Source organism: Pyrgilauda ruficollis, unplaced genomic scaffold, assembly GCF_017590135.1.
Source record: "Pyrgilauda ruficollis isolate IOZ18807 unplaced genomic scaffold, ASM1759013v1 scaffold22, whole genome shotgun sequence".
Lineage (NCBI taxonomy): Eukaryota > Metazoa > Chordata > Aves > Passeriformes > Passeridae > Pyrgilauda > Pyrgilauda ruficollis.
The window spans coordinates 6,724,673-6,748,930 of record NW_024521428.1 but is presented as its reverse complement, the minus strand read 5'-3'; the positions used below and the strand labels follow the sequence as shown (position 1 = coordinate 6,748,930).

At 41.6% G+C, this 24,258-nt stretch overlaps 1 protein-coding gene across 2 annotated transcripts in view; it reads right to left on the bottom strand.

Moving 5' to 3' along the window:
- JADE3 (jade family PHD finger 3) overlaps positions 1-22,325 on the bottom strand; it is a 63,839-nt gene extending 41,514 nt beyond the window's left edge. Inside the window, exons 1-2 of one of the 2 annotated variants that reach the window (XM_041468556.1) lie at positions 22,221-22,325; positions 4,656-4,708 (exon numbers count right to left, since the gene is read on the bottom strand). The gene's annotated coding sequence lies outside the window, so the exon portion shown is untranslated. The remainder of the gene's footprint in view (positions 1-4,655; positions 4,709-22,220) is intronic. The other variant, XM_041468557.1, reaches the window with a different exon arrangement.
- Positions 22,326-24,258: the final 1,933 nt, after the last annotated feature.

Sequence of the window (24,258 nt, the reverse complement as noted above, 5' to 3'; positions counted from 1 at the left end):
TAGGAACAATTAAAGGACATGTACTGCCACAGCCAGAACTCTAAATAGTATTTGAAGTACTTCAAATCTCTGGTTGAATACTTATATTCTTCTACATTTTCATTTCACACAACACGTATATATGCAATTGCATTATTATTTTGGTTCTCCATGTCAAAACATCACTTACTATAAAGTTTTTTAAAATACTTTTTACTTTAGTTTTTTTTTTTAAACCTATGAAGAGATAAAAAATCTGTTTCAGTAACTAATGATTTAAAATTAATTTTAATGTCTGGTTAAATTAATGTTATGCACTACAATTTGTAATATATAACACATCAGAGGACACAGAGCGTCTTTCAGTCAAAGATTTAAAATAGATTTATAAAAATAAATACCATTTCAGGTTTCTCTATATCACCAAACTGAGGTGGGGAAAAAACACTATGAAAGATGTACTGTGGCCAACTAATGTTTGTCCATTTTTATGTACAAAGTAGAGGCAGAAATAAGTATTTTTCTCTGTCATAACATGAGCTGCAGCAATGACTAAATAAGTAACACATTTGTTCACGGAGGTGATGCTACCCTGAAAAGAGGAAAGGACAATTCTATTTGCCCAAGGTTTCAAAAATGCCACATCTTGTTTGGGAAAGCAGTCAAGAGATGCATCCTGAAAACCACACAAGGTTCCATTTCTCATCAAATGGCCAAGTTGAAGCCAAAGTACTTTAATATTTTTAGTGAGGGGACACACTCATCAGGACTGACCATTAACAGTCCTCTAAATTCCTCCTTCCTCTTCTGTTCTGTGGAAATAAATAAGATTTCAACAACTAAGACTAGATCAACACTATTCTACTGTTCCTCGTAGAAAACATGTCCTTCTCAAGCTGTGCTGAAGCTCAGCTGATGCACGTGGCTTTTTTGGCACAGGAGAAAAGGTGCCAACCCACAAGGTGGATCACAAAGAACATGGGGACTTGAATGGGGGGACTCAGAGTAAAGGAGAACACTCTCCATCCCCTGAGGATAAGAACTATCCACAGCTGACCTTCCAAAGATGCCAAGGTGTGAGGACATGAGTCTGCCTCCAAAGCAGGTTTCTTGTCTTCACTCCTGTACTGGCAAGAATGGAAATGCCTACAAGCCATGGAAGTAGGAAGGTGCTTCACTACATGTTTACTCATATAGTAAGAGCTACAAGATGCTGCAGCTGCTGCAACTGAATCCCATGCTGTCAAGAGCAGCACTAAAATCTTTGCTGAGAAACAGGAAAAGAGGGTCCAACTGAAAGTACAACTATGAAACTGAACAAAACAAACAAAGCCACCTTTACAGCAGCATCACTCTTAAGACTCCATGATGCAATGCAAAACCTGCAGCTGGTATGTTTTGTACATGCAACTCCACCTGGTCAGGGAGGTTTTCATAAACCTGTAAAGAAGCTTCCTTCTCTGCAGGCTCTTACCTCGCCCAGCTGCAGGACAAGGGGCAGACTGCAGCTGTACCAGTTACCAGGGGCTCTGCAAAGGAGAGAAGGCACAATCAAGCCTGCACTTGGACTGGGGCAGAATAAAACCACCCCAGACTCCAGCCATCCACCTCCCAAGCTCTGCAACACCAAAAATGACTAGCTGTTCACGGAGACACAGTCATAAGGTAGCAGATCACAAATCAGGCACTTGCAGCTGCTCCCTCAGCCATCTCTGCCAGTGAGGCAGAGTGCTGGTGGCCCATCCCAACACTGACTATGGTTTCTAGTTAACACATACACAGCCACACCACAGCACCTGTGGGACACTTCCAGGTCTGAAGAAGATGAAAACATACACATTAATTGAATGTCTTTAAAAATACAGTACTTGGACACTCCCAAATCACCTGTAGCAAACTACTGTAGGAGGAGAGCAGCACATTGATGCAAGAGAGGCATTCTTCTGTGGACGCCCAAGAGCAGCAGCAACAAGCACCAACACAAGCCTGTCTGGTTTCATTTGCTACACCCACTCAGTGACACAGAGAAAGCTCTATGGATGAACAACATTAGTGGATCACTCATTCAGGCTAAGTGCAAGGCAGTATCTTCTAGTTGCCACAACACCACTGGAGAAGTACTTTGTAAAATGTGAACCCCCAACTGCAGCTCTAAGGAAAGTTTACCACGGCTTTAGGGTAACAGATGAAACAGATTATCTGTGAAAGGAGGATGCAGAAGAGGGGACATCTGTTTTAAGTGGCAAAGAGAAGAAACACAATGAAGAGACTACTCACAGCTTCCCATGGCCCAGTAGACAAGGAAAACAAAGTTACAGAAGAAACTTCAAGGGAAAGTAACTAAATGAAGGAAATAAAAGTCATTATGTACAAAATGACTTTGAGAAACTCCATACTATGGCATATTGCAGAGGTTGAAAAGCAAACAGACTGAAGAAAATTAGGCAAAATGGAGAACAAGGGCTATTAAACACAATGTCATGTCAATCTGCTGGAAATCCCAAAATCAAAATTTTACAAGAAGCAGAGTCAATAGAACTTTATAATGCTTTCTTTCCCAAGGTGTCCGCTGCTGACCATTATCAGAGACAGCAACTGGCCTAATTGAGTAAGGTAAATCATCTGAAACTACACATACTCATAACCCATTAATTCCTCTTGTGCTATGGATTTCACTGTTTTGTAATTCATCACTTTCTAACCTGACCTCCGTGGACTACAGATCAGATAGGTGTCTAGAAGGCTGATAAATATTGAAATGAGTATGCTTATCAGATAAGATTTTGATTATGATGAGCACAATCAGCAGAGATTCTGACACCTGACATACTGTTGCCCTTAAAATTTGTTGATTGCTGTTCACAGAACTATTCTGGTCAAAATTATTAAGTAAAAGATTAGATCATTCCCAGTGTACTTGAGTTGTTGATTTTTAGTTTTTCTTTTTTAAGGAGAAATCAAATAAACAGTTGTACAAATACAGCCTATACCTTAGGGCCCTATCCACTTGGGATTTTCTTTTGGGTTCTCTTCTATTCTGCAGAGATTCAATCTCTTTAATAACTAGACTTCCAATTCCATGTCTCAAGTTTAAGAATCCACTACGCTTTCATTTTCTTACGTTTTTCCAAATCTGGATAACTAATAGGGTTCTCATGTGATTCTTACAGGTTTATTATCTCAAACCTTTCCAAGATACACATCTGAAGTTATTCTGCCTCTCTCCTCCCTCATAAGGAAATAACTCAAAACCTCCAGCCAGCACTGTATTGCTGCATGCTTGAATTCTGCAAGCTAAATGCTTAAAAACCCACCTAAACTACTTAGAAAAATGCAACCATGCTTAAACTTTGCCTGTAAAGCCCAAACATGATAGTGATCCATCAATTTCATTGGTGAAATCTATCTGAGGTTGTCTTTTCCAACCGCAATGGCAAAGGCACAATGCATCACAGCCCTGCTAACAGCACAGAATCAGGTGGGAGGAGAGGCTGATGTTGGTTTTGTGTAGAAAAGAATTGCTAAGCCCTGACCCCTCGAAGACAAAGCGATGGTGCAAGAGTAGTCAAGGCCAAAGCTCTATTTGCAGAAAATCAATGGGTTATGCACAATAGCAGCTGCACTCAGATGTTCACAGCTCAGCTGGAGTCTGTAGATCTGGTCTCTAAATTCAGAGTATTTGACATTGAAAACTAGAAAAAAACCCCAAAAAACAGTCCTCCCCTCCCCCCATTTAAAAAAAAATTTAAACGGTCATAACAGAAGCAAGCTTTGATCTAAAATTCTTGAAATTGAGATGAGTGAATCCCTTCTCTTTGCCACTCCTTATAATCTTTGGTAGCCAGCCAAATGGCTCGGCTTAGCTTTACTTTCCACATCAGTCCAAAAGTTGAATAAGTAATAAAACTTGCATGAGGAGAGGGCTTTATAATCACATTAGAGACATGCAAGGGAGACCGGTTACCTCGGTTCACCGGACAGCTTGAACAAGGCTTCATAATGAGGGACAGGTGTTGGCACCAATTAGGAACACTCAGCTCACCGCTGACATTGGCCCCTCAAAGCATTGACTGCACTTTAATCCTCTAAACCACATAAAAGAAAAGCAGAGTGGGCAGACAAAAAAAAAAAAAATCTAAAAATGCCTCTGCAGAGGATTGAAATATTTTTGCTTACTTAAGGGAATAAAATAGAGTCACAAAGCTGCAGAAAGTTCACTATGAAGTATCTTGAATATATACAGAATCTAAATCTTCTGTACAAGCAGAGTATTTAATTTTAGGAAGGGTATCACCATGCATTCATCACAACTATCAGAATTTACATCCAGAAAAGAATCACAGAACAAAAAGGAATAGAAGCAGCACATGTAAATACTGAAGTAAGATAAAATTATTCCATCTATGCCTACTAGCATTTCAAACATTATGGGATACATAAGACAGATTTTAACTGAGATTATTAAGGAGTCCTGCAGGCTGAAATGTTACTGTTAACAGCTTCTTTTATTACTTCCTCCCCTTTAAAAGACTTTTTATTCCTTTAAAATGCAGAAAGCTTTCATTCAAAAGGTGATATCTGAAAGTTGAAGGTATATAGATTCAATTTACACATTGTAAACACCAACACACACATTTATTTTTTTATTTTTAAGTGTCAGTTCCTCCTTCACTTACATGCCAGGTCATGAGGTAGATGTTTTCGCTTCAGCTGATGACATCACAAGCTCCTAAAAAAATGAAAGGAGTGCTTTTAGGTAGTAGGAGTGACATCAGGCATTTCATGTTTGAGCTACAATTTAATTTTTGGCAAGTAAGTGAAGGTTGTATTAAATTTTTATTGCAACTTTCCCAAGCAAATTATATGCCCAGAATATAAAGCCTTAAATTCCACAATTCTCATCTGATATGTGGAAAAATGAAATACAACAGCTACATGTGCACATACTATGATAGAAATGCAGTAAGTACTACAGCTAAAAACAAATTTATAAGAATATTCTCAAAGTTGATTTTGCCATCCTCTTAACATGAATGGGAACCAACTTTACCAATACCAACAAAATGAAATTTTAATTAGTACTTTCTCCGTCCTGTTTAGGGAATAAAACCACTTCAACAAACACATTCAGATGGATGCACACATTCAGCTGGCTTAAGGTAGTGATTTCTCCTTATACACGGATGCTTTCTTCATTCAAGAGGGTCTTCTATGAACCACACATGCTTAGAAATTCACAGGAGGGCAAACTAAATAAGCATAGAGGGAAAGCTCCATGTGGCTCCTGATTTAATTCCCCACGACATTCCTCCAGACCTCTCCTTGACAATCCCGAATAGCTTAGCTTCCCTGGCAGGGATTCTGCTTACTCGCCCTTTTTAATCTAGTCCTGAGCCTTGAGCAATATTAAATATGGGAATAGGACGAATTTTTCCCTCTACCAAGTGCCCACATTCCCCTCCTGCAGGATGATGCACATGTATGTTTTGTGCTCTATTGTAATGCACACGGCAAAGGCATTAAAGCTGTCACACCCAGCAGATGAGTCCCAGCACTCCTCAGAGATGTCAGCAGCCCAACCAAGGGCTGTCCTGGCAGGCAGTCTGCCCCATGCCTCAGAGCAAAAAGTTAACAAAAACAGGACAGCTATGAGCTGTGCAAGAAAGTATTAGAGAGCAAAGATGCAAGTAAAAACCAAGAAAGTGATAACTGCATACCCTGCCAGAAGAAAAATAATTTTAAATGGGGATATGACAATGTTTTTCTAACTGAAATAAGGCAGTTTCTGGACGAAGTGTCAGCACCATACTCTAACATCTGCGCTCCTCCACCCATCTGGAGTACAAGAAAAAGATACAACCACCCATCCACTGAGGAGTGGCACAGATCCCATTACTTATTACAACTATTGTTGCTCAACTTAGGCTGTGGCATCAAAAGAAAACATTTCCTTACAATCTGAGGGGGGCAGGAGGGTGGGGAAGAAAAGGAGAACACATAAAATATTACAGCTCCTGTCTGTTGACTATGCAAAATATGCAAAATTTTGAAGTTTTGGCTGTACTAATTCTCTTTGATTTAAAGTTTCACTTTTGGGCGTTTTTGGTGTTTCTGTGTTTGGTGTTTTGTTTTGGGTTGGTTTTTTTTTTTTTTTTTTTTTTTTGTTTTGGGGGAGGGGGGGTAGGCAGCAGAGGTTCTTGGTTGGTCTGGGGGTTTATCTCTTCTTTTTAAATCTTCCGAAGTTCCTCTTCCCATCTTCCTGACATTCTCTGGCTATACCCCACATTAAGCAATTAACTTTGAGCAACACAAGAAGATCTGTAGATCAAAGCAGTACCAGAGCCAAGGTTGTTGAAACATGAATCACACTATGTGGGTCGGGTTTTTAACTTGAGATAAGCACACACACTCAGCCACCACCGCCACCACACATGTGGCCCGAAGCAATCCACAGGTCCCTCCCAGCTCCATCCAGAGGGACCCAGCTCAGGGGCAGCAGGAACACCCCCAGGGAGTGGGGGTGACCAGAGGGGCTTGCTTTAACAGCCCACTGCTGCTCTGCTGGTACTACTCTGCCTCTGCCCTCCAGCTAAGAAATGCCAAGAGCCTCACCCACAAAATGCGCTGGAGGAGGGAGAGCAAGTGAAGAAAATAAGTAAATAATTAATAAATGGCTGGCTAAGTTCTACAAACATGACTTTGAATGAATTTTTCTTATGACATATTTCATTATGGGATAATTCTTTAATGTCCCGTTTGATCCCATTTAATGTAAGTTTTCCATAGAAACACAAGCAAAGTCCTGGTTGTAGCAACTCAAATGGCATCATTAAAATGCAACACAGCCTACAACTTTTAAGTGTGAACAAAACCACAGCTTTTGCCTTCCAGCTGAACCACAAAACTAATATATTTTTGAACTCTTCATTAAAAACACATTTATTTGCTCAGTCAAATGCCAAGATGAACTCTGAAATACTGGAAGGTTCAACTAAAAATTGTTTTCTTTCTCTAATCCTTACAGTATAGTCATAATCTTCAGTCCCAACTTTACTTATTTCACAACCATGAACAAATATACAAAATGGGATGAAAAATACAGTTGCTCCCCCAAAATACTGTTTCCCCCCTCCTTGTTTTAAAAGCTTTAAAAGCTGTCTTAACATATTGATTAAGAAACACTAAATTAAGTCACCTCAAATTAATGATCAGGGGGTTCTTCCTCAACAGATTACAAAAAATGGAAGAATACCAACCTCCCCGTGAGCAGCAAATTCAGGAGCAAGGTAAAGAATGCACAGAAGATGATCACTCTCCCTTCCACACAGACTGCCAACAGACTTAACTCCTACTCTCCAGATGCATTTGAAAAAGTAATGGGCCAGCAACAGAAACTGTGGCATGAAGAAACAGAAAGAAAAAATTATAGGAGCTAAAGGACAGTGTAGACACAGAAAACAAACTTAGAAATGCACACTAGCTTTTCATAAATACTGCCTGGAAACTAAGCGTCACCAGGGAAAAAAGCATCAGCAAGATTTATTTCCTAAAATACAACTTATAACAACAGAAGGCCACTTGGAACACAGATCTATTTTTGTAGTTATCACTACTGTTATACTATCACTCTCTCTGTAATTTACCACAGTGCTTACCAACAGCCAAGCCACCACAACAAGAACTGGACTGGTTGAAAATAGAGCTTTGTGCTTTTCTCATCAACCACCCCACACACTGCACTGCCATTTGCAAAAACAGAGATGGTCACAGAACAAAGATCTGCCAGGGTCCTGAAAAAGGGCAGCCAGGTAGGACCAAGAACTCAGACTCTGCATTTCATAGGCTCCTGAGCCTCTCCAGGGGAGCTCCTTCCGCACTGTGCGACCCTCACTGCCAGCAAGTTTGTCCCAGCACTTCAAGTACACCTTTCCCCATGCTGCTCGAGCCTTTACCAGGTCTCTCCTAGCACTGGACCCTGATCTCACCTCTTTCTTCTTGACACAGTTTGAACACCAACTTAACTCTCTTGTCAGTAGGTCCTTGACTTCCCTCCAGACTAAATAAAACCCAGTTAGTTCTCTTACCCTCTATTTATAGGACATGTCTTCTACATTTCTGATTCTTCATCCGCCACCCTTTCCAGGGCTGGCACACAAAACCAGTATGAAGTTGTGATGTCCTCGACAAAGTTTCCCATCTGAATCCTTCCCTACACAAAAATGCTATTCTTTTTACAGAAAAATATCCTTTACTGTCATATGAGTTGAAGATAATAATCCTACATGTAAACTCCAGTGGATTTGCATTTGCAAGAGCCTGACTGTTGTCTCAAGTCCTGGCTGTGAGCAATTATTGCTGCTGGGGCTCACTGCTCCCAGCCTGCAGGCATGCAGCCAAACCTTTATGTCACAGAGCTGCCCCTCCATGCCCTGCTCAGCCCCATCCAATCCCTCCTTCCAGACTCCATCCCCAATCAAAGTAACTCTGAGTTCAAAGCATCTTCTCAAGTAGACATGCAGCTCCACCCAGCTTGATTCAGGTATTGAATGAACAGAGGCCTCATTCCTTTACCCACATCATTAATTGCAAATATTAATTCACCTGTCTTGTTTGAAACTAATTAGCAATTATCCTCTCAGTTTCTCTCCGCAGCTACAAACATTCCTGTGAGCATTTCAGCTAATCCATGCTTCCTTAGGTAGCTTCTGATAATATGGATTGCCTGATAATTTGCATCGTCTACTGTGCAATTCCTACCTCACAAATTACTTTCAAAACTGAATTAGAAAGCTGGTCTTGTGATGCTTCACATCTCCTCCATAAATAATCCCAGGGATACAACACTGCTTAGGTGGGAAAGGTATTAGAAAATTTTATAATTTCCTGGTTTTTCACAGACTGTTTCAGATATCCAGCCCATACAGACAGCCCCCCATGGACTACCAGTAAACATCACACAAACCCCTAACAAAAGGCAGGTCTAAAAATTAATACTACCAAGACAGCAAAATAAATAAAGCCAATAGTCTTTGAGGTTATAAATATAGTATGAAGCAGGAAGGTAACGGTACTCTTTCCCTTATAGTTCTGAAAACATCGTAACAGAACAAGTATCCAAATACCAAAACAGTACCCATCATATTTAACTGAAGAGCTATTTCCAGGCAATACTTATCCTACAGTGATTAGAGGTAGCAAAGAAAAAGTCAGTAAGCTTTAAGAAAAGTTTTGTAAAATCCCTACAAAGTCTTTGAAGCAAACAGTGTTGGATTTCTGCTTGTAATAAACTGATTTGTTGTTTATTCTTCCTCTTCTTCACAAGCTTCTAAATAATCCTGACTACAGTGAGTACTCTGCAGCTTTGCGATTTTTATCCCCCTTCCACACTGGCTTAGCCAACAAAGTAATTCAGCATAAATTCACAATTTCATTATAAAAATCTAAAGACAGTCCATCTCACCTTAAGGTAGATCAGAGACACTGAAAGCATTTAGTAAAGCCTGCAACTCTCTAGCACCTTCACTTCTTTCCACTGTCACAAAACTATTTTGTGACACCTTTATGCAGCAACAAGCCTATTCTTAATAACAGCCAGTGATTTAGTAATTCCCAGCAACCAATTAAAACTTGGTGGGAAAAAAATTTCCCACAGCGGCTTACCCCACCTTCAGATAAACAATGCAGCAGGATGTCTAGAAGGATAGGTTTCATAAGGCAACTAACAAGTAACATCAAGACATTTTATGAAATGCTCTGAAGTCCTGGGCCCCAGGCACTCAGATGGTGACCCAACACAGCAGTTATTTAGCTTGTGTGTAGTGCCAACCATTCTGCAAAACACTCAAAACATCTTATCGATTATTTGAAAATCATTGTTACACAACATAAGTAACATACACATGCAAAAAAACTGAGTCAGGCTGAAAAAGCTGCCCTTACAGGGAAATGCTACTAACACCAACATAAACAGACACCTACTCTAAGATGCAAAGTCATTTACATTCTTCATATACAGATAGGAGACTACAATTACTCAAACAAAAGCCTGCATCTGTAAGAGGTGAAATGTAATGGGATAAATTTAAGACAAAACCTGAAAGGTTTACGCTTAGCATTAAGGAAACATCCTGAGAGTGAGAACTGCTGACCCACGTCCCCAGGGGGAGGACTGGAGGCTGCAGCTCTTGACGTTTAAACAAAGATTGGACAAGAGTCCTGGTTGCTGTACTGCCAACACAACATGCTCCATGGAGCTCAGCTCTTCTCAACCCAGCCGGAGGGCAAGGCAACAATAAATGGGACTTGAGTGTAAAGAGCACTGCACAAAGTGGTTTGCTGGGACTGTCTGCACTGAGGGCTGCACCTCACCATGCAGACATGGAGCAGCAAATACTGTGCATCAGATACTCCACAGAACTCATGTGTATTGCTGCATGCTGGTGAGAGCAAAGCAATCCCAGGTAGCTATTCCACCATTCCATCTCTCTTCCCTACATCAGAGACTGAGGGGTATAGCTAGCTATCTATAGATATCCCTGACAGATGCTACAGTGTACAACTGCATGCAAGGACAGTTAGTGCACAGCAGCTCAGACCCCCGCTCCTCTTCTGCGGGAAGAAATGTTAAGGTGATGTGTTACTTCAGCCTGGTGCAGGATGTATTTCTCTCTGAAGAGCAGGTATTCCCTGCAGCAGGATGCACCTCAACACAAAGGAATATAGCAGAAAGAGAATATAAATGCACAGGCAGAAGGCTGCAGAACAAGATCTAAAGTAAGATAAAAATATCAGAAACTGGCAGGAGGCTTCCTGATCCACAAAGCCTGGAATGGGGTACAGGCAGAAACAACAAAAGTATTTTGGCACTACCTGCTACCAGAAACTTGAAAACAGGCCTATGAGCCACAGAGCAGCAAAACCAAGCTATTTATAAGGATATGAGCAAAACAAAATGGATGTAGTTCTTGAGGAAGGAGATCATTACATGTCCTGCTGTTAGCCACAGCCACATGCTGGCCAGTTGGATTTTAAGTACCAACCCACGTCATTCGACTTCTACCTCATGTACTAAACAGATGTGCTCGTGTGCATTTCCTGTAGCTGAATGATGGCAGTACTGTTCCATGCTATTTTCTGAAGGGTGGTTCAAACAAACATTTCAGAAGCAATAATCTAGATGACCTAGAAGCATCTTTTTCCATAGCCAAATTCTATTATTTAATGCAACTATATTTGTACACAGATCTTTAGTGGAAATCTTAAAATAAAAAACAAAAGTATTTAAGTGTGAGAACTTCTAAAGTATGGTAAGATAACAGATGTTTCTGATGGCACAGCTATGCAACTTCCATATTCTCCACAGCAAGTTCCATGACCTCACCACATACACAAGAGAGTCAAAAATGCTAAAAGCAGTATGTGAATCCTCCACACAATGACAATATTAAATATGAAGGGACATATTTAAACTTTGGACCAAAGTAATACCAAAGTGCATTTCAATGCACTCAAGCTAGAGCTCTGGAACAAGAAACAGCAAACCCCACAAGGTTTCAACTCCCAATGCAGCAAATGGAAAGTCTTGACAGTGAGATTCAAAGTGCCCAGCATGTTCAGGACAGCCAGCTCACACACCAAACAGGGAATGACGCCAGAACTCTCTCTTCTCACAGATTAAACTACTGATTTGCAGTTAAGGATACCTTCAGGAATCAGACACATGCTTGGACCTTTCTTCCTCCTCTCCTCATATGCATTCTTTAGGCATCAAATTCAGCATCACATAAGGTGTCAGCAGTTGCCACACCTTCAAAGGCTGTCCTTAGTTTTCACCCCATCTTCCCAGTCCTCCTCTCTCGTCCACCAAGAATCTGCCCCACCACTCTCTGCCTTTTCCTCAAACCCTTTTCCATTGCACAACTCTGCTGCTGCCTACCTACAGCACTTAAGCATCTATGGTCATTCCCACCACTTCACCAAAAGACCACTCTGTGCAAGCATTTCTTATCTATGTTGTGATATTTTGCTTCAACCATTTACTTGCAGGATGACCAACCACCACCTGCTAGGAAGTGTCAGGAGGAGCTCATGGCTCAAACCACCACCCGCTTTTACACAACTAATGAGCCTGCTGAGTCTCTGTTCCTATCCTAGTCAATGCAAATAATAAGAAAAAAAAAAAAGAAAGAGGAAACTACAAGCAAAAAGATTGAGAATAATTTATGCCTGGATTACAGGAGGAAAGTTATCTCACAACTGGATGACAGCAAGAAAAGATTCTGTCTCCTTTTCTGGACACATTAAGTTGTGATGCTCACCAGTGTACAACACAGGGCTTCAGAAAGGCTACAGAGCACACTCTTTTGAGTTTCTTCAAATGCTCCAGCTATATCGAATTTGAGAAAAGAGCAGTGTAGATACTGAATATTCCTGGCCCTTAAGGGGCCTCAGTGGCCACAGAAAAATAACCCCCATAAACAGCTCACCTCACATAAAACCATTTACTCAGTATTTAACTGAATGTCAGCTCCCAGAAGGGAAAAAAAAAAAAAAAGGGCAAGAAAAAGGTAACAGTGTTAACTTCACCTGATTATCACAGTGATTTAAAGTACTTCTGACATCCTTTATCAAACTTGGCACATTGGTATTTGTGATTTTTCATAAGGAAAGCCTCTCTGTTCCTTCATGGTCAGACATCACACCAGCACTTAAACTGTCACCTTCCCCTGCAAAGAAACTGCATAAATAAATAAAGCACCCAAGCTTTGCCCTTAGACCGCAAAAACACAAGGCTTGGAACACAATCAAATGACGATTAATGAAGCAGCAGACACTAAAACACAGTAAACAAGACTTCATCACCTTCATCCTCTGTGGCTGCAAATCCCATAGCAGCAACCAAATATGCCTTCTTCATTGAAGATGATCTTAAATGGTTGGAAAGGGTTCTGTTGGTTTTTTTTTTTTTTAATGCTATGAAGGAGAAACTTGTGTCAATCCTTTTCCAAAGTCATTCCTACTCAGTTAGACAAAACACATGACAAACTCTGAGAAACAAGCAGGGAAACTTTGGTCTTGGTGGAGTCAATGGGAATTAAAGCCAGTGCCAAAACAAAGCCAGGAATTAGCAAAACATTTATCTGACAAATTTGTGATCAGAATTCCTAAATTACAAAACTGAGTTTATTTCTTCTTAAAATCTTCTGATGCAAATATATTGGGGAAGGGTGGGGGATTGCAAGACCAAGTTGTAAAGCAAGAAAACTACTCTTTTTTAAAGTACCCACTGTCAGAAAAACTTACTGTCAAAAGGAAAAACCTTTAACAGAATTGTCTAAAATATTTAGATCTTTCTCTTTTCTTGTAGTTTATTAATGTAAGACTTCCACTATACAAAGCTGTTGCCTTTATGGAGGCAAAACTTCTGATATTGTTTAGCAAGGGATAAAACTAGACTTGGACAGTCCCCTAGCCATATCATTATGGATGGGCTTCCACCAGTTCCAAGGACAGCAGGTAACACTGCCCTTCACAATACACTGGCATTCAAAAAAAAAAAAAAAAATAAAAGATAAAACTTGCCTTAATAGGTTTGCTCCCTTAGAGTTTTACATTACTTCTGCTTACCTGAAGCACAAAAACATCAATAATCCTGCCAGACCTGGAAAGCTCAAAAGCAGAAGTAAACAAAGGAGCTGAGCTTTGTCTCCTTTGAGAATTGCCATCATGCAGTTAAATCCACAATTCTGACTGATTAAATCCCTGTGAACCTATAAGAGACCACAAACAGGCATAGAGGTGACATAGAGTACCCTAATATGACATTAAAACCTCTGAAAGTTAGATCTAAAGACGCTTTGTTATGGCCAAAGAAATCCGGTACAGGAGTGAAGGTGGCTCAACTGGTACAGCCCTTGTGCAAAGTCTGACACTAATGCCACTCCAGAATTAGGTATACATGACCAGTCGGATCATTGTAACAGAGTCACACCAGAGCAACACCTTCAAACTGTTATGAAAGCTGACTTGTTTGACAGAATGAGCTTAGGACAGATTCCCTGAAATTATTTAAAGGGGGAAAGAAAAATAGCATTTTGACAAAAAAAATTATCTTAGGGTAGCAAATGGTTAAAAAAGGGTTTGATACAAGTAACCAGGATGCATTAAAGTGTTTTAAAAGTTATTCCCCTAAACCAACGCTTCGCCACTGTCTCACTTTTCTAGCAGTTCCTCCCTATATAAAAGCAAGTTTGTTTTGAAACACTCTCATTATCTGTACCAAAGTAAATACAATTGCTGATGTGTGTTTAAGTCCAACATACAGACTTAACCTCCTTAACCAAGCAAAATTTACCTATGTACAGGCATAACACAGAAGGGTTTCTTGCTAAACACTAGCTAAATAGTCATCACACCAATATCAGCATTCACCAGGAAAAAAGTTTAATATGACAAATACTTATTTTAATGAATTTTTAAAAATACAACTTGAATTTGCAGTGCACGATGCTTTTGTACATACACATATGTAAACCCCCACAAATGTACCAGCCACAAAAAAAAAAAAAAAAAAAAACCCCTCACAAAAAAACATTGATGAAGGAAAAGGCCCCCTTTATCAGACTGAGCAAACTTACACCAAAAAAAAAAAACAAACCAACAAGTCCGCCAAAATACTTTCAGGTTGACTACAAATAATCTGGAAGTCCATACTGTCTGTAGTATGGTATAGGAGACAAATTTAATTTTACCTAGATGATTTATAGGGTCTCAAGAAGTCTGTGAGGCACTCACTGGAAACACTGTTTTCTCCAATAATAAGGAAAAAGTTGGAAAGTTAAGTCAAAAAGAAGAGGGGACAGCCAAAGGGAGACTACAAATGCATCAAAGACATGGATGGTTGAGAGAGGTAAGTAAGAACTACAAATCATGTTCAAGTTCTCATCTGAAATAGAGGCTTGACTTTTTTTCTTAAGTTTCTTCAGACTTTTTTTTTCCAATTCTTAACCGATTCCTACTTCAAAAATGGACTGATTCAAATGTAGAAGTCAAGCACACACAAGTGAACACAGAAAAAAAGGTAGTTCAATAATCTTAGAGAATGAAATGGCACCTACAAAAGCTACTAGATTTCAGTACCCTAAATTAATGCACATCCCTGTTTGCTGTTACATATAGAGGCTTCTGAAAAATCTAGAACAAGTACATAGAAGATGCCAAACAAAGGATCTAAGACAGCACTTAAGCCAGTTTAATCTATGTAATGGGAGTCACAGGGCTCCGACTGATACTGAGCTGATTGGCAGGAGTGTAAGCTTTCTAATAACTTATGTCCCACCTTCTGAAGTCTTAAGGCATTTACAGAGGAAGAAAAATGAAAACACCATGCATCAGTTCCATATGTATTCAGTTTTAAGCAACAGAGAAAAGACTACTAAGAATACTAAGAACTGAAACAAAGTTTAACCTCCTCTTTCTTGGAGCTCAGAGCAGAGTCCCATTTTCTACAGTATTATACCACAAATATTCTGTCTTTGTACAGGTGTACACAACCAAATAAGGCAAGTCAGATCTATCTCCATCAAAACTCCAGAAACACACATGAATGTAACCTGCCAGTCACTGGCAAAATCCCATTCAGTTGCCATTTTAAGTAAACTCTTTGTGCACTCGCTATCTACGTAAGTATTTGGATCAAAAATATGTTTACTACTAACTTGAGCAAACTTAGGCATCTGAAAAATACCTGAATAAAGAACAGCTTTCACGATTTTCATAAAATATCACTGGAAATTTTAGTATGAATCATTACAATTACAAAACTACAAGAATCAAAATGAAACCACCTGAATTTATGGATACCAGTTGCAAAGAGCAAACAAAACCATTTTGCATTATTTCTATTTATATAAAAATACGGAATTATTTCATCCCACAGGTTTTTTCATCTTCTTTGGCCCAAAAAAATGAACAAGAACTAACCAAAGAAAGTGAAGAAAATTAGTATCTGTTATACAGACATAGTATTTTGAAAAATATCTTCCATAAAAGAATCAGTACCATAAGAAGTGAATTTTACTTCCTAGGTATGCCAACAGCCATTACAATATTGTTGTTCATAAACATGCACCTTATTAAGATCAACTTTTTGGTTCCTCCCTCACTCCTAGCACACTCTGTTGCTGAGCTGCAAGTTCAAATTTGTTGAGCAAAATGCTTCACTTCTCAAGATTGCTCATTTCATGCTACAATGGAAATTATTACATTGTTAACATAAAGAAGACTGCAACTTCTTTATGAGGTTTAAGTATCTCCCTTTCAGTTACTTAAATGACAGGCAATTTGATTTTTGTAAAAGAACACAACTGCTCTTGAATTAGACCGAAGCCGAAGAGTTGCTGGAACTCCCCCAAACAAGGTTAATGATGTCAAAGCATAGCAGCAACGCTGACAAGCAGTACCCCTTCCTTTTTCAGTGCTCTGGTCAGCAGTTCTTGGGGAAAAAAAAAAAAGACTACCATAAAAAGCTGTTATCTGTGTTTGAAATGAGCATTTTTATCCTCCCTCCTATCAAACAGCATCTAACAAGTTTACATTGCACTGCAGAGTAATCACTCGTTATCACTATTTCAGTCACTATTTTCCTGCTGGGAAAAGAGTCTATTAGTATGAAATCAGGAAGAAGAGCACCACTTTATTACTGCTCTTTCTATCCAAGTATTAATAAAAGTGGGAGAGGTATTAGTCCTATCTCTCTGCTGAGGCTCCTCCTGGCCAGATAATTGCTGAGCCTAACATTTTCCTGTGTGTCCCTAATGCACTCACATACTGAGTATTTCAGCTCCACAAGGTCCTCAGTTGGCTTGTTTTTTCATTAAAGCCAAAACCTGTACAGGACACTGACACTATATCCTATGATGAGTCCTCTACAGCCACTTTTATATCAAAGCTTGCAAATTAACATGAAAAAATATTAAATAAGTACAAGCAGTTAAAAGCAGAACAAGTAAAGAGAATGAAACACTTGGAGTCCCACTAGGGACATTTGTTTCCTCCCTTGACAGGATAGACATTTCTCCCATACACTTGTGTATCCAGCGGTTCAAGATGTCAGGTTTTCTGACATGTCAGCAGATAGAAAATACTACCTTTTAATTCTGCCATACTTGATATGTAGGGGAAGATTTAAATATTTGCACACTATAAGTAGTAATTTTCTCAATACCACCATAGTCTATAGAGGAATCATTATTTAAAAAACTCTCCTTAGGTCTGTTAAACAAAGACTTACATTTTTAAGTATGAATGAAAGCTCATAGTTTAGTTACGGTTTTCAAGGGCTTGTGAACAGCCATGAGACTGTAGCTCTTGTCTAGCACTTGTAGTAAATCCATCATTTATCTACAGATTTAAAGAATTTCAGTCATTCAATATTACGTGATAAACTATATAGCACAATTAAAAGACAGCACCCAGGCAGAACTTCTCCCACGCGGTTCTCCTCTCATTATTCTGTCATCAACCCAACAGCATATTCCAAAACATGAACTACCTGAAAATACAAAACAGCTTGGAAAACTCTTCATAACACAGTCAAACAAAATTACCTACTTCCAATAAATGTTCCTGGTCAGTTGTTTCACTTTGCAGCTCCTGGTGTGTGGGGCATCACCCCTCCCTTTGGAGGATCTCAGGCATTCCAGCCGCTACTCACGCATTGCACTACCCTAAGTATCAGAAGCTGCTGGACTTGCTGCGCACCAAAGCACTTGTGCAGGCATGAAACTGCTCTTTAAGACATGAGCAAGAGCCTGAGCCTTTCACCAGCAAAGGCAATCGACAGTCAGGAGCTTTAAGCAGGTAAGACAAACCCTCAGAAAATATTCAAAAGTAACTTTTTAGAGCAAGGTGGGAAAAAAGGAAAGAGAGGGGGCTGGGGGAAGCCCAGAACAGTAGATTAGCAAAATAATACATAATTCCCCCAAGACTGTGTGACAAGCATATTCAGTTTAGCAATCAGTCAGGCATGCGGCATAAACCTGTTTTTTAACATCTCCTAGAGCTCTAATGAAAACACAAAGAGACATTAATGACACGATTTATGTTCACCATTCAATTCAATAATCAGGAAGCACAGCTCTTTAATCTAATGCTGTAACAGGTGTACTTTGAAGAAGAAACGCATTCCAAAGTTTTCAAACAAAGTTTAACAAGCTAAGGCAAGCATCCCAGTATTCAATCCAGGAGAAAGTTATAACAAATAGCATCAGCAGTCACGAGCTTATCCTCCCACCTTCTCCTGCTTCTCTGAAGAGGGCAACTAAGGAAGTGCCAGTGGAGCCTCCGCAGTCATGCTCACAGCTCAGGGTCTCTTCCATTCCTTTAAATCTGAGTAAAGCCTGTATTATTGCTCTACAAATGCAGGAGCTTTCCTTAGGTCCAAGATCACGCATCCCAGACTGCTCTAATCCCTAAATTCTTAGTCTCCTACACACTGAAATAAGATATTAAATGTTGGAAAAGTTCAGATGTCATCTAGAAAAGGGTAACTTGGAAGCAAATGAATAAGAAAGAGTGAACAGCCCAGGGAAACAGGGAGGTGCTTGGTAATTACATCGGCATCTTTCCACAGAAAGCACCATCCGGTTTGTCACATTACATTTCTGAAACTTATTTACCAGATATCTTCCTGTAGTCAAAATAAGTTGAAGTATCAATAAAAATAGTACCTATAGACACAATTTTTAGGGGGGAGCCATAGTTGTAGCTGGAAAACAGCATAAAGAAAAGTACTTTTAAAGTGACAGGTGTAATTGATTATTTAACATGAATAAATATAAAAGAAATCAATTCTCAAATCAAAACTCTGTTCTTTTTATTAGCAGCATTAGATTAAAATAAGCTATGTGCTAAAATGCAACATTTCATACAGTTATCTCACTTTTCAGAGGTGCCATAAAGCCCTCCAGATCTCCAGCATCTCCCACTCCCACCTGACCCAGCCTCCACCAGCATAAAACCTGCCAGGGCCTTGACATAACATTTTGTACATCAGCTCTTCAAGATGCAAATAGCATCTGTTGGCTTCCATTACATAAATACCCCCGATAAGAGCTATTATTAACTTGTTAGTTCCATTTTAAGTAAAGTATGTAAAAATTGTATATATGTCTCCAATTACATGAAGCTTCGAGCGTTACAGGCACTTCAAATCTTCAGAAAAGAGAAACACCACACAGTTTCAGAGGTTCCCCTCCCTGCAGAATTCAAAAGCCCCCGAGCCCCCTTAGCTATAGCTCTCACAAAAATTGTGGGAGTGGAGAGATTAAGCAACATGTGCAAACAGCAAGTTTTGGCTCAGTCCATTTCTGTCCATAATGAAAGAAGTCACCCACTAAAACATAACACTACCACTGATCTAGGCAAAACAGTAAATTTTTTGTTAAAAAATGCATTGAGAGAATGATACCTATACTTATCTGAATGTTAACTTACGTTTCATTTGAATATAACATTCTTTGCTATCAAATTGCCTGGTATTGTCTGTAGAGTGGTCATAACACTACACCATCAAACCCATTCAAGTAATAGCCCCCCAAAGCACTTACCGGCCTCTGGAGGAGACTTCCAGGGACTAAAGGAAGAAGACAAACCACAGAAACAGATGTTTACATGACATTTCCATCCATGGATGATAAAAGATGCACAACAGAAATGGGTGCACATTCCTCCTCCAGATGCATCCCATGTCTTGCCAAGCTAACCAAAAATATGCAGGCACCATGCCCCACTTTTCACCCACTGGGGCATGATAGTAGGAATTAATTACAAAGATTGAAATAAGCTACCTAAATAGACCACAAGGAACACTGCAGGAGTGTTTCAAACTCAAGTCAGCTTGTACAGGGTTTAGCTTCACTTCTCCCCACCAGGTCTACCAAATCTACCCATTTTCACCATGACCTTAGACACTTGCCAACACACTAGCCAGGAATTTTGGTCATCAGTCAAGACATCCCCCAGACCAGCTGCAGCAAGCTCTTGGGGAAAATGCTCTACAGCATTCATCATGTGGAAGCTACCACAGTGACCATACACACATGTCTCTGCCCATGGGTATATACATATAAAACTGTACAAGTAAAAATAATATTCAGTTGTAGATAAGAAGGCATCATATAAATTCTTCTCCACAAGCAAATCATCCAGGTCTATGAAAAGTATGTATATTTTACAAATCAAAACAAAAAGCCCACAATAATCCCAGGTATCCCAATAAATCCCAAACACAAACTTCCTGATTTTCTGCTGCTGAGAGGAAGTGCACAGAACAGCACAGAAAAAACCAGCTGCGTTTATTCCAACACTACACTGAGATCTATCTATCCGAGGCTCTTACATCCACAGAGGATTTTCATGGTTTTAATGAGATCCCAAATGAACATGCATCCTTGCCAATAAATGCCACTGCATATGTTCCTACACCAGTTCTCTAGCAAACCTCTGTGGATATCTCTGTGGGCACCCCTCTGTGGGTATCTGCTACATGTACATAACAAAAATATAACAAAAAAAGACCTACTCTCAGACCCAACTCAGAGGAATTTTTCCCTCTGGAGGAGGGAGGCTTGTTCTGTAAGAGGAACATAGAAAGAGGAAACATCAAAGGAGGGACAGGTAACAAACAGTTCTGCTATTTTGATTACTTTTACTGCATCTAAAGTCCAAGTTTTGCAAATAAAGCTTTCGAGTTCTCCTCCTCTGTGCAATAAAAACAGGGCATGTCATGTCTAGTCTGAAAAGAGGTCAGAAGTTCAGTTAAAAAAGAAAAACAACACAAACTTTAGATCCTAAAAGTACTAATTTGCTTTTACTTTGAAAAGGTCCATTCTTAACCAAAGAGACTTCAAACTGCATTTTCTCCCATTGGTAAGTGCAGGTAAAGACTTTTCTGATGTCTCCTTAAGGAACTCCGTGGCAAGCTGGAAAGTTATGCAAACATATTCCTTCATCCAGGTCGACCTTTCCAGCCTAAGGCTCTCACACTCAAGCCAGCTCTCTAACCAACACTAAGATGCAGTCTCACTGTGTAGAGATGAGCAGGTGTGCTCGAGATGCTCTACAGAACAGCCCATAACAAGCACCAACCTGATTTAAAAAGTCGGCTGCTGATTAAGCATCTTGCAAGTACCAGGACAAAATACATTTCTCTTAATCTTTCAGTTTTAGGGCAAAGGCTCTTTCACATTAACAGAGAAGCAGAACAGCTTTCAAGTATCTAGTGTGCAGTAACTGAAGGTTTTCTAATCGTACTTGGATGTTGTCTTCAGCACCCCTTTTCTCCTGAACATGAAAAAAACCACTGGGCCTTGAAGCACAGTGCAAATTTAGTGATATTTTAATAAAAATACATAGCTACCCATTATAGCAATTTGCAAACAATAGCTGAACTCCTCAAGTAACTACAAGTACTTTTTATAAAATAGTTCTAGTTAAAAGACAGAAAAAGTGGGGTTTATTTGCCTGGTAAGATGTGTTTTAGGGTGCCCTGTACCAAATTCTCTCATTAATCATCCCATTATTATCTGCAAGTATAAATACTTTTACTACATCCCCAGCCGCTAACCACACCGGTCGCGGTACATCCGTAGAACGCAGCCATGCCTTTGCAGAAAGATGAACAGCTACAGGCAAACACCATGCAAGGGAGGAAGGTTTGATCAGGAGAAGTGAAGCCGGGACCTTCCCGCTCCTCTGCCTGCAGGCACAGGGGGCACTGGGGGGCCATCCGCCCCCGCCGCTCAGGAAAAAACTTACCTTGGCGGCGCGGCCGGGCAGGCGGGAGGGCTGCGCTAGCGCTTCATTGTCAAACTCAGTTCTAGCAAGTTCCTCGACATACCGGCGGAGCGGTGCTCGGCGGCGGACAAGCGCCGGCTGTCTGTCTGTCTGTCTGCCCGCCCGCCAGCCACGCCCAGCCGCGCTCCGCAGGGCCCCGCCGGCTCGGGCACCGCCGGGTCGCCGCCTCTCCGGGCTGCGGCGAACAAAAGGGCGCTTGGCCGGAGGTCGCCCGGCCCTTGCCGCCCGCCGCGGGTGCAGCGCCCGCCCGGCTCTGGAGCCGCCGCAACTTTTCCCTCCGGACGCGGCCGGGGCCGCAGCGCCCACACCGGACGGACTGCCCGCCGCGCCGCCCGCCCGCCGCCCCCGGCGCGGCTCCGCGCGCTCTCCGCCGGTGCCCCACGTACCCGCAGCGCGGGCCGCCTCCCCGCGCTCGCCGCCGCTTCCTCCTCCTCCTCCTCCCTCCTGCCCGGCCTTGGCGCCAAACGCCGCCGCCGCAGGCCCGGCGCCTCCCCCTCCCGCCCTGCGTGCCGGCTGCTCGGCGCGCCCGCAGCACGGCCCGCTCCTCCTCCGGCAGCGGCGGCGGCCGCACAAGAGCCCTATTGTATTATTGACACTGCTGGGCTCCAGGCCCCGCCTCTTCCCCTTCCCTCCCTGCCCGCGCCGGGCCTTCCTGCCAGCTGCGCCGGCAGAGCCGCCCCCCGCCCGGAGAGCGAGCGGGAAGCGGACGGCAGGGGAGGAAGAAGGGCAGTGTGTATGGTGAAGGTGTGGAGCGCATGTCCTGTGAGGAGCGGCTGAGGGAGCTGGGGCTGTTCAGCCTGGAGAAGTGGAGGCTCAGGGGTGACCTTATCACTCTCTATAACCACGAAAGGAGACTGGAGCCAGATGGGGGTCGACCTCTTTCCCAGGCAGCCAGCGACGGGACAAGAGGTCATAGTCTAAAACTATGACCGGAGTTTTAGCTCGGACACGAGGAAGAATTTTTCCACAGAAAAGGCGATTAGATATTGGAATGGGCTGCCCAGGGAGGTAATGCAGTCACCGTCCCAGGAGATGTTTAAGAAAAGACTGGACTTGGCACTCAGTGTCATGGTCTAGTTGACATGGTAGTGTTTGGTCATGGGTTGGACTCGATGCTCCAAGGGGTCTTTCCTACCTAATTCGTTCTGTGATTCTGTGAAGGGGCTGGAAGGGAAGGTCACAGTCTCAGCCCTTCCAGTGGGCTGGGGGCTGGGCTGTCAGGGTGAGAGACAGGAGCTGGCTCCTGCCACTCCCATGTGTTACTTTTCTCTTTGCCATTTCAGAAGATGAGCCAAGGGGCAATGCCTGGTCTGCATCCCTGAAGCCACTGGCTACCAAGACTCAACTTTGGACTGGGCAGCTGGTGGCAGCGACAGAGGTGGCCAGACACCTCACCACATCCCTTTTACCTTCCAGCAGCTTCTGAGTGCACCCATCTCAGCGCAGCCCAGCATTAAACTGAGAACTCAGTGGCACAATTTGAAAAATAAGGAGAATAAAGTTTGCCTTAAGGCAGCTTTTAGCCAGCTATCAGTGTTAGTCATTCAGCCTATGACATTGAAACAACACTGGATAGAAAGCACAGTAGGAAGCATCAGAATAAAGGAAAAAGTGGCAAAAATTCAGCAAACCTCCTCCGTTGTTACACCCCACACCCACACTCATTGCCCATACTGCTATTACCAAGTATTGCTTGTGTCAAACCCTCTGGAAACCCCTTTTGCCTTCCTTACCAGAAGAACTGCTGCAAAGAGTCTTAGCTGGAGATCATCCTTTGGCTGCTGCAGCCCCGTTTCTCCATGCACACAGTAACTGAGGCATGGAAGGGCTGTGGAGAGAAAGAAATGGAACCTGGGAACTCAGATCTTGGGTACAGGCCTTCTGTTGAGGCCAGGCACAGAGAAGAAACAGCAAGATTATAATAAGGAGTACAAAGGAGAAAAAGGAAGAGATAAGCAGCAAGCATGAAACGGATAGTTTGGCGTGCCTGGGCTGCATTTCTACAGTGTTTTCTGACAGCAGCCGAAAGATGAAGAGAAACAGATCATAAGAAAGGAGGCACTTTTTCAGCCAAATGTTCCATATAGCTCAGCCTAGCCTCCCACCTGCTCTACCAAGTCACAGGCACCTCGCACTGACTTCCTCTTGGCCCATGTGGGCATCCACAGTAAGATACTTCCCTGAGTACTCTCCAAGTACTTAATCACGTTTCCCCAGTAGTATGTGGAGCATCTGTTTAGTAACCCTCAACAAATCACTTCTCCAAGTACTTGTCCAAGTCAACTCTCACTGAATTCTTGTAGGCTTCTGACTGTAAATCACCGCTGGCAAGGACTTCCATGCATCTACTACCTGCTTCAAAACGAAAAAAAAAAAAAAATCTTTTTTCTTTGGAATAACTGGTTCATATTCCTGAGTGTAATA